Raw genomic sequence first — 17,930 nt, forward strand, 5'->3', positions numbered from 1 at the left:
TAATTGGTTCACAGTTCTGCAGGCTGTTCAGGAAGCATGGTGCCAGCACCTGCTTTGCTTCCAGTGAGGCCTTAAGGAGCTGACAATTAGGTCTGAAGGCAAACAGGGAGCCAGTGTATCACATGGCAAGAGTGGGAACAAGGCAGGGGAGGTACCATATACTTTTCAATTTTTTTTAATTTTTTTTTTTTTTTTTAGGCAGAGTCTCACTCTTGTTGCCCAGGCTGGAATGCAATGGCACGATCTTGGCTCACTGTAACCTCTGCCTCCCAGGTTCAAGCAATTCTCTTGCCTCAACCTCCAAAGTAGCTGGGATTACAGGCACCCACCACCACTCCCAGCTAATTTTTTTGTATTTTTAGTAGAGATGGGGTTTCACCTTTGGCCAGGCTGGTCTCAAACTCCTGACCTCAGGTGATCCACCCATCCCGGCCTCCCAAAGTGTTGGGATTACAGGCATGAGCCACTGCTGCTGGCCAGGTACCACACACTTTTAAACAACCAGATCTCACAATAACTCACTATCATGAGGACAGCACCAAGACATTCACGAGGGATCTGCCCCCAGGACCCAAACACCGCCCACCAGTCCCCACCTCCAACATTGCGATCGCATTTCAATGTGAGATTTGGAGGGGACAAATATTCAAACCATATCAGTGCCCACAGTGGCAGCTGGCTTGCTAACATACCCCACATTGCTGCCCATATCCCCTGCCTCACCTCCCCACTCCCCTACCCGTGTTTCCTGGGATCAACTTGCAAATAAACTACTTCCACTCAAATCCTTGTTTCAGGGTCTGCTTCAACGGGAACCCAAACTAAGACTTTATAAATAAGAAATGGTTTCTGTTCTTTATAAGTTCACATTTAGATGGAGAAATTATATAAACTGGCTTGGAACAATTCAGAACGTCTGGGAACTGGTGAGTGTCAGGTCTCAGGGCAGATGGAGGTGTTCTGCTGGTTGGCCTTTGGAGTATCATCAAGAATGTCTTGAGGAAACACGTGAACTGATATGCTCAGGGGGAGGCCTGGCAACCTGGCCCAAAGGCCTTTTCTTCCGCACAGGGAGGCCTGAATGCCCTACCCCCAGGGGACTGATTTGCTACACAAACTCCATGTGCTTTCCACCTCCCTGGACAATTCCCCCTGGAATAAGAATATTGAGGTGGAGCTAGCACCATATTAAATATGGCTCTTGTTCATGCTTTTGGGGGAGTTTCGGGTGCTTAGAGAAGGCTTGCTTGGGATATCTGCTGGCTTGTTAGGATTAATATGCTTTCCTAGGTGTTCTGCTCAATACCATACTATGCCAGCCTCACACCTGCACTATGGTAGGATTAATCCAACTCTGCCATTGCTTTTGCCGTGGGCGTTAGTTTCTACCCTAACTCCTTCCACATTCTCCTCCCCATCATCATCATCACCATCATCACCATCAGATCTCTTAGAGATCCTGCTAACACACATACAATCCAAATATGGTGAGAAAGCACTCTTCAAGTCCAGTTCCCATTCTTCCAGTCAGACACGGCATGTACTGAAATTCTGGAATCACTGCTGAAAAGATCCAGTCATTGCTTGGCTGGTCATTCACACAAATCATTCTTGGGCAACATGGCACCCAGAGTTCTTGTCCTCCACATTTCAACTTGGCTAGAAGAAGAATGAAGCCTACTGTACCAGAGCATTGCATCAATAACAATATCGATATTTTCCGCAATACCCAGGACTCAAAAAATTGCCTCAGTCTTTAGCTCTGCCTCTAGACAAAGAATAACAACTATAAAAACACTTACCTCTGAAAAAATGTTTGACATTACTAGCAATAAGGGAAATGCAAATTAAAACCTCTACATGCTCACCAGAATGGCTAATATTAAAAAGAGCAACAATACTAAGTGTTGACAAAGATGTGGGGCAACTGGAACTCTCATATAATGTAATATAATATAACCACTTTGGAAAATTGTCTGGTAGTTTCTTGTAAAATTAAACATAAAGACCTACCCCATGACCAAAGATTCTACTCCTGGGTAATTACCCAAGACAAATGAAAACATGTCTATAAGCTGGGTGTGGTGGCTCATGCCTGTAATCTCGGTACTTTGGGAGGCCAAGGCAGGAGGATCATTTGACCAGCCTGGGCAATATAGAAAGACCAGCCTGGGCAATATAGAAAGACCCTAACTACAATAAATAAGAATAAAGAAAACATGTCCACAAAAAGATTTGTGCAGGAATGGTCATAACTGCTTTACTCATCGTAGCCCCAAATCAAAAACACCCAAATGTCCATTAACAGGTGAATGTCCATTAACAAGTGAATGTATATTCTTATAATGAAATATTAATCAGCAACAAAAGGAACAAACTCTTGATGCATATGTGATAACATGATAAACCTTGAAAACATTATGCTGAGCAACAGAGGCCAGACATAAAAGAGTACACACATGGTTGCCATTACATGAAATCCGGGAATACACAAAACTGATCTGAGGCTACAGAGATAAGGTCAAAGTTTGCCTGGAGTGGGGGTTGGGGGAACAGGCTAAACAGCACAGGTGACTCTGTGGGATGAATGGAATATTCCAGATCTCTATCATGGCGATGATTACTCAGGTGTATACATTTGTCAAAATTCATCAACTTGTACACTTAATGTGTGAATTTTAGAGCATGTAAATTACACCTCAATAAAGGTGACAATATACACATATATGTATGTGTGGTGTGTGTATATGTAATGTGTAATACACACACACACACACCCTAGGTTTTTCTAGGGGAAAAAACTAGAAAGAATACGCTAAAATGCATAAGTCATTATGTTTCACAGATGAGATTGTAGATAATTTTTTTCTCTTCTTAAATTCACCAACATTTTACCTATGCGATTCTACCTTTTTTTTTTTTTTTTTTTTGAGACAAGGTCTTGCTCTGTACCCCAGGTTGGAGTACAGGGCTGTGAACATGGCTTACTGTATCCTTGACCTCCCAGGCTCAAGCAATCTTCCTGCTTCAGTCTCCCGAGGCAGCCCAGCTAACCTTTTTTTTTTAAATTATTGTCTGTAGAGATGGGGTCTTCCCTATGTTGACCAGGCTGGTCTGAAACCCCTGGACTCAAGCAATCCTCCAGTTTCTGCCTCCCAAAGTGCTGGGATTACACAGGCACACCCAGCCTGACTTACTTTTTAAATAATAGAATGAAAAATGTTCATTTTTTAAAAATTTCAAGCTGCTAAAGGCAAGTGCTTATGGTGGTCCATAACAATCAGGAGTTGTGCAAACAGAGTCCTTGGTCAAAGTCCCTGTCTCACTACTTCCTCATTTTATGACCTAAACTAAGTTATTTCATGAGCCTCAGTTTTCTTATCTATATAATCGGTTTGTTGGAATGATTGAATTAGAATAATGTATGTTCAAAGCCCTCTGTGGGCAGGGTGCAGTGGCTCACACCTATAAGCCCAGCACTTTGGGAGGATGAGGCAGGAAGATTGCTTGAGTCCAGGAGTTCAAGACCAACCTGGACAACAGAGTGAGACCCTGCCTCTACAGAAAAATTTTTAAAACTTATCCAGGCCTGGTGGCATGAACCTCTATTTCTACTTGGGAGTCTAAGAGAGGAGAATCACTTGAGCCTGGGAGGTCAAGGCTACAGTGAGCTGTGATGGCATGACTGCACTCCAGCCTGGGCAACAAAGCAAGACCCTGTCTCAAAAAAAAAAAAAAGAAAAAAGAAAAGACAGAAAGAAAGAAAAAAAGCCCTCTGCAAACGATAAAGCACTACAATGTTAGATGTAATGTTTCACACAATACATTAATAAATCCAGGCCTTGCCTTTGTTTCTGACCTCTTAACCCCTTGCTCATGAGTACTACTTCCTCACCAGCTTCCACTCAGTTCCTAAGATTTTCTAACACACTCCTGCCTCAGGGCCTTTGCACATGCTGATCCCTGCACCTAGAAGATCTCTACTCCCGCATCTTCGACAGTTGGTTCCCTCAGGTGATTCAGATTTCAGCTCCAGTGTCTCTTGGGGCTTTACCTCATCATCCCAAAATAGCCTCCTCCCACTCTGTCCCATCACTGTTTTATGAGTACTTGAAATTGTCTTGGTTTTGTGCTGACTGTCCACCTCCCATCCCACACCTCCTTGTGGAGAGGCTTTGCATCAGTTTTGTTCACTGCTGTATGTCCAGCCCCTGGAGCAGAGTAGGTGCTCAAAAATCATTTACGGAATGAACGAACAAGTACTTACTGACAATGAGGCCACACGTTGTATGTATTCAGTTCAATCTGCCAATTCATTGCAACAAGGCGAGACTGTGAGGCAAACGCTGCTTGTTCCCACCCCAGTGGCTGAAGGAATCCGTCCAAGACGTGCCCGTCGGCCACAGATCTGAACGCTTGCCACTGCCCGTCAGGCTCCAAGTCAGCCACCATGGTGTGAGGATGGAGGAATAACGAGGCCATTGTGCTGCCTGCAGAGACACGTTCCGAAAACAATTCGGGAGAGCACCTCCTCCGACTGGACACACCTCTCCCGGCCAGGTGATTTGTCCTTGCCTCCTTTCTTCATCTCTTCCCCACTGTGGGCGAGGAAGTCAGACTAATCTGCCTTACCTTTGTTCCTTGCAGCGTTCAGCACAGGGTTGCTTTAAAGTTCTGGTGCTGCATAAACCCTGCCAATGCCACAGTGGAATTTTCTAGCCCATGCCAAAGACGGAGCTCATTAATTTTCGTGCCTGAAAGAAAGAAAACACTTCTTTAGAAATTGGCGTGTTTAGCGCTCTGCTGAAGGAGGGTGAAGCCTCCCTGCAAGGAAGATTAATCTAGATTTGTAGGTAGGTCATTCAGGGAAACACCAGCACACTGCAAAAGATGTTGTCCAAGCCAATGGCTGCCCGCTGCCTGTGGGTGACTTGAGCAAAGGTAGGAAAGCACCCACTCCTCTCAAAAGTGTCCATCCAGTACATTTCCAGAAAGTTCTTCTGCCCTGCCCCTTCCCCTCTCTTCTGAAATGTCTGTGGTTCCTGGAGAGATCACACATGGGTGCCAGCTTTTCAAAGTGGAAATCAGGCTGGGCCAATTCCCCAGGGCCTGGACCTGATGCTACCACAAAGATAAGCCAGAGTCTCTTTATGCAGTATTAAGCAATTTAAAACTTTTTTATATTAAATCAAGGAATGTGTCTTAGAAAATAGTGCAGAAGGGAAAAAAATTAAACTATCACATCAGGGGGTTGGGACTTCTTGTGATTTTTACATTATTTTTGATATCTTGTCCTGTATTATCTGTATTATGCATTCAAATGTATTACTCTTATGTCGTAAAAATAACAATGATACTACTTCCATTTTTAGAAAACCAGCTTATGTGGAAATAGCTTGAGGAAGAATAAACAATCACAAGGGGCCGGGCGCAGTGGCTCACACCTGTAATCCCGGCACTTTGGGTGGCTGAGGCGGGTGGATCACTCGAAGTCAGGAGTTTGAGGCCAGCCCAGCCAACAAGGTGAAACCCCACCTCTACTGATAACACAAAAGTTAGCTGAGCATGGTGGCACATGCCTATAATCCCAGCTACTCGGGAGGCTGAGGCACAAGAATTGCCTGAACCCGGGAAGCAGAGGTTGCAGTGAACTGAGATTGCACCATTGCACTCCACACTGGGCCACCGTGAAGCTGTGTCTCAGAAAAAGAGAAAAAATCATACGGGTGTTTAATGGTAACTTCAATGTCTTCTTGGACAGAGGGCTTAAAGGCCATGCCCCTCCTTGGTGTTCACATTCACTCTTGTCTGACATTAGAGGTATTGTGGTAAAAATGCTTGAAAGGCATTGCATGGTAAGTCAGTAAAACTTTAGTGCAAATTAGTCTATCTGAGGTAATCTCTCTCTCTCACTGTCTCTCTCTCTCTCACACACACACACACGGCACCTAAAATTTCATGAGAATCTGCGGATTCACCAGGAAATGGCACTGGAAGGAAGAATGAAAAGTTGCCTAAATTCAACCACCTAAGTAAATTTTGCCCTGGCCTGGAGTTTTCTGACCACAGTGACGAGTAGCATTCTGAAGAAGAGTGCCAATGGGGCTGCAGGCTATGCTCTCATCCCTTCAAATCTAGTTTTGCTGCAGTGTACATTCATATCAGAGGCTGGGACGATTGTGCTGAGCTGGGACAGTGGGCCTGATCTATTAGCCGGCAGAAGGACCTGCAGGGTCAAAGACAGGGAGCTGAACTCAATGGCCCTGGCGGACCCTTTCTGAATTCCATTTTATATTTTCTTTTTTTGCCTCTGGTTTAAGGACCTTCTTTAAAACTCTCACTAATCATTTAAAAATAAAGAAAAAAAACGCTGATTAACAGAATTTGAGAAGTGTCACGTGATAATTAAGTGACTGGGGAAGAAAGGTTTAAGAAGCTGCAGTTTTTAAGTCTGGAGGGAAGAACCTGGAGGAGGGAATCAAATAATGATTTTTAAGTACCAGGCACTTACTAATCAAGTGACAGGCACTTTGTGAACACTTAGTAGAGACCCAGTATTAAGCAGAGTGCCAAAGCTCTGCCCTAAAGCCATGAAGAATAAGACTGTAAGAAATAAGTGCACAGTGATGTAGCAGTGATTTAAGGTAGACATAAGAAAGGACTTCCTGAAGCTAAAAGCAACTCATTGCAGAACTGAAATCACAGGGAGTTCAGAAGGAAAAAACAAGTATGACTCAGGCCTTTTATAAGCTTTTTTTGGTTGAAGAGTCAAGATTGCTATGTACAGAGTCTAGCAGTGAACTCAGGCGCCCAGTTGTGTTGTGGTGGTCTCCAAAGGGAGTTGGTGGGGCAGAGGAAAAGAGTGGTAGCTATGTATTCAGGAGTCCTGTGGAGGAATCAGCTCCATAGGCTCTTCGAGGACAGAGAATAACCAAGTTCAATCCAACTTTGCACCCCTATTAACAAGACGGTGCCTGGCGAACTTAGGGCCAACTACAGGATAAATGACCAAAGACAGCTCTTGAAAGATGACAGGGCGAGAATAGCATGCAAGGCTATATGAAGTGTGCTTTGGGCAGAGGCACATGGGTTACAACTGGGAAGAGGAGGAGCTTGGTGAATATCGGGGGGGGGGACTGGTATATGGAGGTCCACAAAAGTCAGGCAGAGAAACAGAGACTTGCCGTGGTGGGTACCATTTTAGGCTCCTGAAGGGGAGACAAGAAAAGATAGAAGTAGTGGTTTTGGAAGGTTAAGTTTCCTAAATGTGAGCAAGATGGATTGGAAAGAGAAAGCAGGGGGGAAAAAAAGACAGCTTGGTCCTTCACAGTTTCTGTATACCACTTCACCCTGTGAATTTACTTTGGAGTACTGACCACAAATTAAGCATCCATCTGTTGAAATGCTGATTGCTTCCCCCCATCTCCCATCACCAATAGACTATCAACACACTGAGGGTAGGGGTCCTATTTGTCTTGTTCTCTGCTGCATTCTTAGCAGCTCATATAGACTGTAGCATGCAGCAGTGCTCTATAAATATGTATTGAATGAATGAGTATACTAAACCAGGAATGGGAGATGAAGTTCTAGACTACAGGTCAAAGTCCTGAGCTCTTCATCTCTGGTAATCTTAGAGAAGAGCCAAGTTGTCTAACTAGCTGGACTAGTTAAGAATACCTTCTGCTCAGGGATGGATAGATGAAGCCCCATTGTGCCTTCCAACCCAGTGGACCTTGGATTTTATCCCAAGATGTCCAGTGTGAGGCATCGAGTCATGCCAGGCACACCTCAGGGCCATGAAATGTTTCTTCCAACTGATACTTCCCATCTGAGATGGGGAGTTGTGAATCCAAAATTCTTAAGACACCATAACTGGACAGCACAGCTAGACAGTGTCATTGGTTCAATTAAAACATTTTTGACAGCTTACCAAGTGCTTGCTACTATCCAATGAGTGCACTGAAGGGAAGATGTGTAGCATCCTAGAAGGACAATAGAAAGGAGAAGGGTTTCATTAACTCATGTAGGGTCTGTTATACCTGCTCATTTCTCCATTGGCATTTCTGTGGGAGAGGCAGAGAGATGTATCCTAGAAATATGCCATTTCTGGAGTCTTCAGGACTTGTTTAACTTTGTTATCTATAAATGTGAAGCCTTCAGCAAGCAACTGTACATCTCCAAACCTCAGCTCCTCACCTGTGAACTGAGGATAATAATAATGGTTATGGTAGGAATTATTAGAAAGCACTTTACAAACAGTAAAGTGTCAGATACATCAATTATTTTGGTTTTTCTTGTTTTCTTTGGGGACTCACCACCAGCCACTAAGTCAATCATTGTCATTTTTTGCAAAAACTCCTATCTGTAAGCTCACTTCTAACACCACTTACAGAACAAACCAAATATTCTTCTCCCAAGTTCTCTTTTACTACCACTTGCAGCCACAAAAATTGGCAACTTGGGTTCACACTTACATCTATTTCCTTTGTGTATATTTTATTTTTGTTTTGACAATTACTATAGTCTATAGAGATTTTTCTTATGTAACAACATTGCTCTGGTTTTGAGTAAAACTATTGCAGAATTTTAATTGTCTGGGATATCACATATGTCCTCTGATCTAAATTTTGCAAAAGTGCATGATACATGTGCTGACTATGAAATGGAAGGCTCTCCATTCTGTTGTATGTTTTTTTTTTTTTTTTCGGACAGAGTCTCGCTCTGTTGCCCAGGCTGGAGTACAATGGTGCGATCTGAGATCACTGCAACCTCTGCCCCCCGGGTTCAAGTGATTCTCCTGCCTCAGCCTCCCAAGTAGCTGAGATTATAGGCGCCTGCCACCATGCCCAGCTAATTTTTTGTATTTTTAGTAGAGAGGGGGTTTCACCATGTTGGCCAGGCCAGTCTCGAGCTCCTAACCTCAGGTGATCCGCCCACCTTGGCCTCCCAAAGTGCTGGAATTACAGGGGTGAGTCACCGTGCCCAGCCTCCATTCTGTTTTAAAATTCTAAGTCAGTTTTTAAATAAGCTCAAATGGTCCTACACTAATTCATTCATTTGTTCATTCATTAAATAAAAATTTATGAGTTTTGGAGCAGACACTGTTGGCACCTTGCCCACATCCCTTCTGCCATTCCTGTGCATATCAACAGCCTGTGATTGCAAACACCAGCAACCTTCTTCCTAAGTGCTTTCTCTGAGGTATGGGCTGGAAATACCAGAGAGCTAACGCTTCCACGAGCAGCCTTCAACCAGTGATGAATAGGAATTGGTGAATAAGTACTCTGCTTCCTTGCTTCTCAGTTTGGAAGGAAGCGAGTTCCTCAATGGGATTACATGTCAGCTGCTCACAGTGGTAACTTGCTGTTGATGCACTGTTCACTGACTCTCTTACATTCCCTGTCTCACTTCCCCACTTCTCTACTGGTGATTCCTGGGCTCATCTTCCAACTGCTTTCACTCCAACCCTTTTTTTCAGAGTCTGCTTCTGGGGAGATCTAACGTAGGGCGAATTCTTACCAGGACAAAGGCATGGGACTGGTGTTCTTAATTAGACATTGGGTAGAGCCACTGACCCTAACGAATCCACAGTTCAGACAGGGAGATGATATGTGTGTAGAAATGCCAACATGAACATGCACATCTCATTCTTCTAACATTTAAAAATCCTGCTGGGTCTCTCTCTCTCTCTTTCTCATGCACTCAGGCGTGCATGTGCACATGCACACACACACACAGATACACACACACACTCCAGTCTGATTCACATGACTATTGTATTTAGTGGTATGATAGAGCCAGCCTGCTTATGAAAGCTGATTGTTACATTTTTAGGAATTTTTCCAGCAGTTTGTTAAACATGGTCATTATTAAAAATTAAATTATATAAACTTAAAACAAAATAGATCATATTAAAAACAAAGGTAATAAATACTCAAAATCATCGCTCCCTAGTTACTACATTTTACTGTTATCTATACTCTTGGAATGATTTGTGTCTCTTGTGTTTTTATGGTAGAAATAGTAGACAGTGGTGTGCTACTGCAAATTTCTTCCCATCTTTGCCTTCAATGACTCCATAGCTTGAAATCAATTGGCTCTGATGGGAATATTTACACCACAAAAACTGGCAGATGCTGTAAATCAGGGAGTGCCCCCATCCCCATCTGCACCTCTGAGAGCCAGTTGTTAAATATTTACTAGCACATCATCAACCATGTCTTGCCTGGAATCTTGGAACAGTCTCCTAATTTGAGTCCTGAATCCTCCATTACACTGTCCAATCTATCCTGCATATTGCTGCTAAAGTGATCTTTGAAAATGCACATCAGATTGCATCATTATTCTGCTTAAAGTTCCCACCCAACTTCAGCATCCCATGGTATCCTCAGGCCTCCATGGTCTGGGACCTTCCTGCCTGCAGACCCCCTTCCTTTCTCTCCCTTCCACTTGTTCGTGAGCTCCAGCTACACAACCTTCTTTCTGTTCCCTGAACCAGCTGCTAAGCTCCTCCCTGACCCAGGATTTTTGCACTTACCCTTCCTTTTCCCAAGACAAGATCAGTTTCTTTTCATTGTTTAACTTTCAACTCAACCATCACCTCCTCAGAGAGGCTTTCTCTGTCCATCTTCTTCACATCCACTGCACTCACCGTCTCTAAATCCCTGTCCCTCTCCATCAACTGAGCCCATTCTCATTTCCTTGTAGCCCTTTGCACCACTTCTATTAATCTTACTTATTTATTGGTTGCTTTGTCTACCGTCTCTCTTCCCACTAGAATGAGTTCCGTGAGAGAAGACCCTTCCTTTGTTTGTGGCTCCCTCCCCAGCACCTAGAACAGTGACTGACACATAGTGGGTCCTCAGCTGGATTCATCTGTTGGAAGAATGGATGTACATTCCTTCTACCTTCTCCACTGCCATTCACTTCTTAGCCCTCCATGATCTGGTGGTCTCCTTATCAAACGGCCCTCCTCTAAAGCTGTTTCCCCAAGGTCCCTGGTGACTCCTGGGCTGCCATGTGCCCTGGTCTTCATCTTGCTGGATTTTCACATTTAACAGTGCTTACCATCCCCCAATTCTTGAAACTCTCTTGCCTCACTAAGGCCATCCTCACCTGATTTACCTTTTCCATCTCTCCTCGGACTCAGTAGTTGATTGTATCACTGGTGCCATTGCTTTACCCCTCCCTGTATTTCCCGCCCCTTGAATCTGGGCTCACTTATCCAATATACCTTGTATATGTATTTCTGCTTATTTTCTTTTCCTTCAACCATCACCACAAGAAGGGAATGCCCCTTGTAGCTTGCTGATCACAGGAAGAGGGGGTGAGCCAGGTGCAGCAGAGCTTGTAAGGTGCCCAGCCAAGCCCAGGCTGGAGGTGAGCTCCCAGGCCATCCAGAGACCTATGAGTGAGCCAACCAAGATCAGCCAAGCCTCAGCTGACCCACAGATGTGTGAGCTCTAACAATAAACCATACTTGTTTTAACCACTGAGTTTGGGAGTAGCTTGTTACGTAGCAAAAGTTGGTTGATACATACTCTTTTGTGGGTTTTTTCCTTTCTCTGTTCACGACTCAAGCATTTTCTCCTGTTCCCATCCACATGCAACTGCCATGCTATCCACTGGGTATGGTCATTGCTGTTCTCGGAGTCTGAACCTCCAAGGGTATGCTTAGGTTTCCTAATTGCATCACTGATGCTGACATCAACCCCTGAGCCTCAGACCTACAGAAACACTGTCTCCACCTGGATTTTCCTCAGGCTCCTGAAATCCAACATGTCAAAATACAATACAACATTTCCCCCAGCTTCTGTACTCGACCTGTTCATTCTTTTGTGTGCCCTGCCCCAGCAGTGACACCACCATGCTCCCTATCACTCAGGCCAGAAACAGGGGCTCACGGGTAGCCCCTCTCTCCTTCACACCTGCTGATCCCCAAGCCTCACTTGCTACTACTTCATGTCCTAATACCCCTCCTGAAGGACCTTGCACCTCCTACCCCTGCCACTGCCCCATTCCAGCCCTTGTCACCTCTCACCTGAGCTACTGTGGGTCTTCCAACCCTGTGGGCCCCAAACCTAGCATCCACCCAAAATGTAGAATGGCAAAGGAGTCATCGCAGCCGTCATCAATCACAAACCCTTCCTTGAGTTGCCACTCTCAAAGGATTAGGCTCGAACCTTGCCCCTTCTACAGGCACAGCACACCCTCCATGACCTGGTGCTGAATGCAAGAGTTATGCCATGAGCCCTGGGGCCCAGTGTTCCTCCTCCAAGCCCTGTGACGTAGACAGGTTCCTTGATCTCTCTGTGCCTCAGTCTCCTCATCTCTAAAATGGAAATAATAACTCTGCCTCACTTATAGGGTTGTACTGAGAGTTAAATAACCTTACATATTTGTAGCGTGTCTCAAATGGTACCTGGCACAAGAGACCTAAACATGTTCTATATTATCACAGTGGCTTTTATTTTCACATGATATTTTATTGTACTTGTCATTTGTCATTTTTTCATCATTGTTGACAAAGCAAAATCTCTTTTTAAACTATAAGATATAATAGATTCCCATCTTTCTGTCTACTCTTTCAGATAATATTTGCAATTTATTGTCATGAGTTAATGGACCATATTAGGTAATTATTCTTGTATGTTTAATTTTTTCTAATAATAATGCTTTGTTTTTAATATGCAGCTAAAACCAAATGTTTCCTTTTTTTGAGTCAGGTTGATTGAAGCATAATTTGCTTCCAAATCAAATGTATCCTTTTTAAGAGTGTACAATCTGATGAGTTTTACCACAGTCATGTAACCATCACTATAATCCAGATATGAAACATCTGCACCACCCCAGGGAAGTTCCCTGTTTCCCTTATGATCACCTGTGTAGAATCAGCTCTTCCCAGCCTCTCCTTCATCCTTCAGGCTTTGCCAACAACCGAGCTGTTCAATAGATAAATTGAGATGATGTGATCTCAGATCATCTCCCCCACCCCCACTCCCCCTCTCCTCCTCCTCTTTCTCCTTCTCCTTCTTCTTCCAACCTGGAACTCCTGGACTCAAGCAATCCTGCTGCTAGCTGGAGCTGCAGGGGCACACCACCACACTTGGCTAACATCATGCCTTACTTTACCCATGCTGTTCCTTGCCAGTGTGCCCTTTTTGGCCTGACTACCTTCCACTTCTTCAAGCCTCTGCTGTCACCCTCTGCTCTCCTCAGGGTCGGGTAACTCCCCTGGCCAGGGGCCCCCAACTGCTGACTTTGAGTTGAAATGACCTGTTCCCATCTGAGAGCCCCTCACTGCACTGCCATTGGGGGATGGCAGGGACCTGTTTCCTAGGATCTGGCCTGAATCTGGCACTGGGCAGCTAGAGCCTGGAGGCTGGACTGTGGGATGAGCTTTCTCATGCTGCTGGAGGGCTGCATGATTTAGCAGAAGACTTGAGCCTGGGGGGATGCCTCTCACTCCTGCCACTGGCAACCCCCATCCATCTAGTCCTGGGGATGAATCTGGTTTTTCCCAGATATGCCTTGGGAGAGCTGAGGAGGCTGCAGGGGGTTAAAGATGGGTGTCCACAGGCACATCAGTGGCTGTCAAAGTCGGGCCACCCTGAGGGTGGGCAGATCAGCCCTGACAGAGCCTGGTACAGCGGGACTGATTTCTTTGCTCAAAGGGCATGAGGATGATGAGGCTGGAAGTCTTCACAGCACGTTGGGGCTGACTGTGGGCAGACGAGGGGCAGGGACAGAGGAAATGCAAAGGCTTAGATAGGGCTGCTCTTCCATCCCGAAACAAACATTGTGTTGAGGCCAAATCAAATGTTAAGTTATGTGAGGGACTAGACAGGGAGTCCCTTTTCTGTAAACACTCCTCACTCCTAAGGACTCTGTAATGTTAACGCTCATGGGACAATATTTACAGAACATGTATATTCACAGAGCCTCTATTCTGTGAAGGTGCTGTGTCAGACACTGGTTCACAGTGTGGGAGACACTGCTGTGGCCCCTGACGTGCCTCTGGGCACTCACCATTCTGCCAAGGGCTTCTTGCTGCAAGGTTTTCTCCAGCTTGAGTGGGCGCAGGGGTTAAAGCCCCCCCAGAAGGAGCTGTTAACCAGTGAGGACTGGGAGTGGGTGGACAAATAACCAGGTCCTCACCCCTCAGCTGGGACATCTCTGGGGTGTGTTCTACACAGTTTCACAGCATCCCCAGAGATGCCAAGCCCTGTGTGCCCACACCAGTCACAGGCTTGATGTTGGTCCTCTTATTGGCTCTTTCTCATCCCACTCCTCCACCAGCGTTTCTTATGATTATCCCCCGAATGAATGATTGAACAAAACCCACTGCCAAGATCTGCTTCTGGGAAAAGATAAACAGTGAACAGGATAAAGGCGGTCCCTGCCCCTGGACAGGCCCTTGAGGGCAGCTGGATCTTCACTGGACCTATGTGTCACTCTAGGTTGCTTGCCCAGCTTAGTACTGTATACCAGGCACTCCACAAACACCGGTGAATGAATGAATGAATGAATGAATGAATGAATGAATGAATGAATTTCCTCCCTAAAACCCAGAGGAAGGAGTGATTGTCCAGAGGAGTAGACTCTCCAGGGTATGTTCAGAAAGGTTAGATGGCCCAGCCCTGGTCAAGTAGGACTCATTGGTAGCAATTGCCAGCCAGAAGCTGGGATTCTTAACTTTCATTTGAAGCCGGGTCTCACTGCTGGAAAATGACTGAGTGTTCCAGAGTTAATCCAGGTTAATTCCTGTTGATTAATCATTAATGGGCTAAGGAACCGCCAAGATTAAAAATAGGAATGAACAGTTTAATTTCAACCCAATCCCTCTTTATTCCCCATGAAGGCTTGTATTTTTCACATCTTTCCAACAACAGTTAGTACAGTACTAGTGACAAATGGGGGCGGGGAAGATTGAAAATTATCCAAGAAATAGATGTTAGGTACGGGATTCTGCAGCAACTGGAGCTGGGGAAGTGGTGTGGGGCAGTCTAGGTAGCCTTTGGTCTCTCAGAATCCAAAATTCCAAAGAAGCTGTCTTTGGCTCATGTTCAAAGGGTTGGCTTTAAGAGACGCTGACATAATGGTTAAAAATCAAGCCTAAAATTATTTTAATTTAAAGACTTGATTGATTATGAAGACTGAGTGTTGGCTGATATTGGGGAGAAAGTCAGAGAATGAGGAAGTACCAGTTGCTCCGTTTTGTGCGACACGGATGAGTTTTCTTAGGTCAGAAGCTCTCACTTTCCCCATCGCATGGAATAAAAGGCCACAGAGTGAATTGTAATTATTGCTCTGCCGGCTGTGGTTTAGATGAGTATCTTAAACAGATAGTGCCTCAGTTGTACCCTCCCTAACAACGAGGGCGATGACATCCGCTTCAATTCCTTGTGCACCTTCTGGCTCTTCCACCCCAATTCCTCCATTTACTCAAGGAAATTCCTTCTGGTGCTGATTGCAATCTCTTCGATGATAAGAACTCGTCCTCCCTGGGCTGACCCCCCGCAGAGCTTGTCCTCCTACCCCGCGGCCCGAGGGGGCGCTGCTTCGGGGGGAAGTTAGTTGGGTTTAAATAACGCAGCTTCCTTGGCTGTTCGCGGTTGCGCAACCCTGTTCAGCCACCGCCATGTCAGCCCAGCGGTATCCAGAGGGGCAGGCCCGGGGCCGATGGGACCCGAACCTTCTGCTTCCCGCCTAGGCAAAGCCGGCTCCTAGTCAGAGACTGCTGGGAGCGCCGCGGGCCCAGAGTGGGCGGAGCTGGCCGCAGACCCCCCCTCGGTGGGCGGGGCGTTCCTGCTCCGCCCCGCCCCGCGCACAGCCGAGCGCCGCGCCGCTCGGCCCCGCCCCTCCCCGGCCCTGCCCCCTTCACCTCCCTGCAGCTCCTCCCCTCTCCCATTGGCCGAGGTGGAGACCCTCCTCTCTGCCCAATGGCCGCCGCCGCGGCTCGGCCGTCCGCGTCCTGACTGGCAGCTACAGACAGAGTGGCGGGGTGCGGACCAATGGGAAGAGGCGGCTCGATGAATGGCTGGCCCGGGTGGGGAAGGCAGGAGGCGGCGATCCCGGCGGAGGGGGCCGTTCGCCAGCTCCGAGGCAGAAAGTGCCACGACTCCACACGCGCGCACGCAGCCAGCGAGCGGCCGGAGCGGACGGCGGACGGGGCGGGCGGCGTCAGGGTCGCGGCGTCTACAGCTGCTCGGGGGCGGTTTCTTGGTGGAGGCTCGGCCGGTTCCTCTCTCCCGGCTCCGCGGCGACGGCGAAGGCGGCGGCTCCTGCCCTCTCGCTCTCCCTCTCGTGTCTCTGGCTGCAGGTAAGAAACTTGGCCCGGCCCTGCAGCTGCTGCGCGCGGGCCGGGCCGTCGAGGGGCCGGGGCCGGCAGCTCTGCGCCGCGAGTGACACGTCTCCTCGGCGGCCCCTCCCCCGGCCCGCCCGCCGCCGCGGCCGCGCACCATCGGGGTCGGGGTCTGACTCGGGGCGGGGGTGCTGGACGAGCGCCGTGCAGGGGCGTAGGCAGGGCACGCCCCGTGGTGTGGACCCCGCGGCCCTCGCCGTCGGGGGACCTGCGGTGGCCGGCGGGCGCGACGTGGCGACCCCTCCCTGCCTCTCTCCCTCCCGGCAGGGCCGTCGGTCCGGCCAGCGCGCTCCGAAGTTGGGGAAAAAAAGTTGGCGGCGGGGCGGGGCGGCGCACAGCTGGCGGAGGAAGGGGTTAAGTTTCGGGAAGCAGCCGGATGACGTTGCCGGGCTGGAGTCCGGGCCGGAGGGGTGGGGGTGCGGGCGGAAGGCGGCTGAGGCCGGCGGAGGGGAGGAGGGCGGGATTGAATGGGGGCCCGCGGGCCGGGCGCGCCGGTCCCGGGCCGCAGCCCGCTGGCGCTTCGCGGAGCTGGGACGGCCCCCGACGGGGCGGGCCGGGGCCGCAGAGCTCGCGGCGCCAGGACCCGGGGTCTGTCCACTGCACGGACGCCGGGCGGCCGCGGTGGCAACTTCCCGGAGTGCGGGAGGTGGCTCCCTGCTCCCCCTGGTGGCGGGGCCGGGGCCACCGTTTCCCCGACTAGGCGGCGCGGAGCCTGGCTCGAGGGCTCCCGGCGGGGGGACGAGGGCATCCGGGGCCCGGCCCGGCCCCCGCCCGCCCGCGGCCACGCTGAATGGGCCGGCGGTGCCAGCCCCGGGCGGAAGTGGACACCTCCGGGCCGGCCAAGCGCGCTGGCACCCGGCGTGGCGCCCGCCCCGGCCCGCCCGGCTCCCCCGCTGCGCCCTGATTAGGGGAGGCAGGCCAGGGTCTGCGCTTCCAGTGGGACGCCCGCGATGCTTCAGGAACCCCTCCCCGGATGATAAGTCGCGAGTTTTAGCTCTATAGTGTCCCGGCCTGCGAGGGTGACACCGACCAAGTTGTTTCGTTCGGGGTTTCCATTTCCCCGTCTGCAAATCGGGGCTCCTGTTGGCTTCGATTTGCGAGAAAAGCTGTGGAGACCTAGCACTTACTTGTAGGAAGGAGCCACAAGTGTTGGCTGTTCATTTGGGATGCGTTTGTAGGCAAGTGCGGGACACGGGAGGAAGGTGGGGCCTGGCTCCGGCACTGTGGCGGGCACGGGGCTGCAGAAGTCGCACAGCCAGGGTTCTACACCCGGGGCCACGTACTGGCCGCCTACTCGCAGGTCCCAAGGCCCCTGTAAACCCGAGTTTCTTATCTGTGGCCTGGAGACAGCACCACCCACTCACAGGGTAGGGAGCCACGCCGGGAAGTGCTGGGACCTTGTACAAACAGAAGGCAATTTGGCAATTACTCTGGGAGGTCAGAGGTTAGGAGAGACTGGGAAGCACCAAGGAAATGAAACTCTGAGGGACCTGGGGAGCCTCTCATGTCACTGCTCAGCTATTCACTCTGTGTGCTGAAACCTTCAGGGTAGGGGCCATCTGGATGG

The 17,930-nt window shown here is 48.5% G+C and overlaps 1 protein-coding gene across 3 annotated transcripts in view; it reads left to right on the forward strand.

The window, feature by feature from the left end:
* Positions 1-16,035: 16,035 nt before the first annotated feature.
* Positions 16,036-17,930, forward strand: part of RRBP1 (ribosome binding protein 1) — a 68,667-nt gene continuing 66,772 nt past the window's right edge. For 2 of the 3 annotated variants that reach the window (XM_026456116.1, XM_026456118.1), the window contains exon 1: positions 16,061-16,321. The gene's annotated coding sequence lies outside the window, so the exon portion shown is untranslated. Of the gene's footprint in view, positions 16,322-17,930 lie in introns of all 3 variants that reach the window. The other variant, XM_026456117.2, reaches the window with a different exon arrangement.

The sequence above is a fragment of the Piliocolobus tephrosceles genome, chromosome 20 (genome assembly GCF_002776525.5).
Source record: "Piliocolobus tephrosceles isolate RC106 chromosome 20, ASM277652v3, whole genome shotgun sequence".
Classification (NCBI taxonomy): Eukaryota; Metazoa; Chordata; class Mammalia; order Primates; family Cercopithecidae; genus Piliocolobus; species Piliocolobus tephrosceles.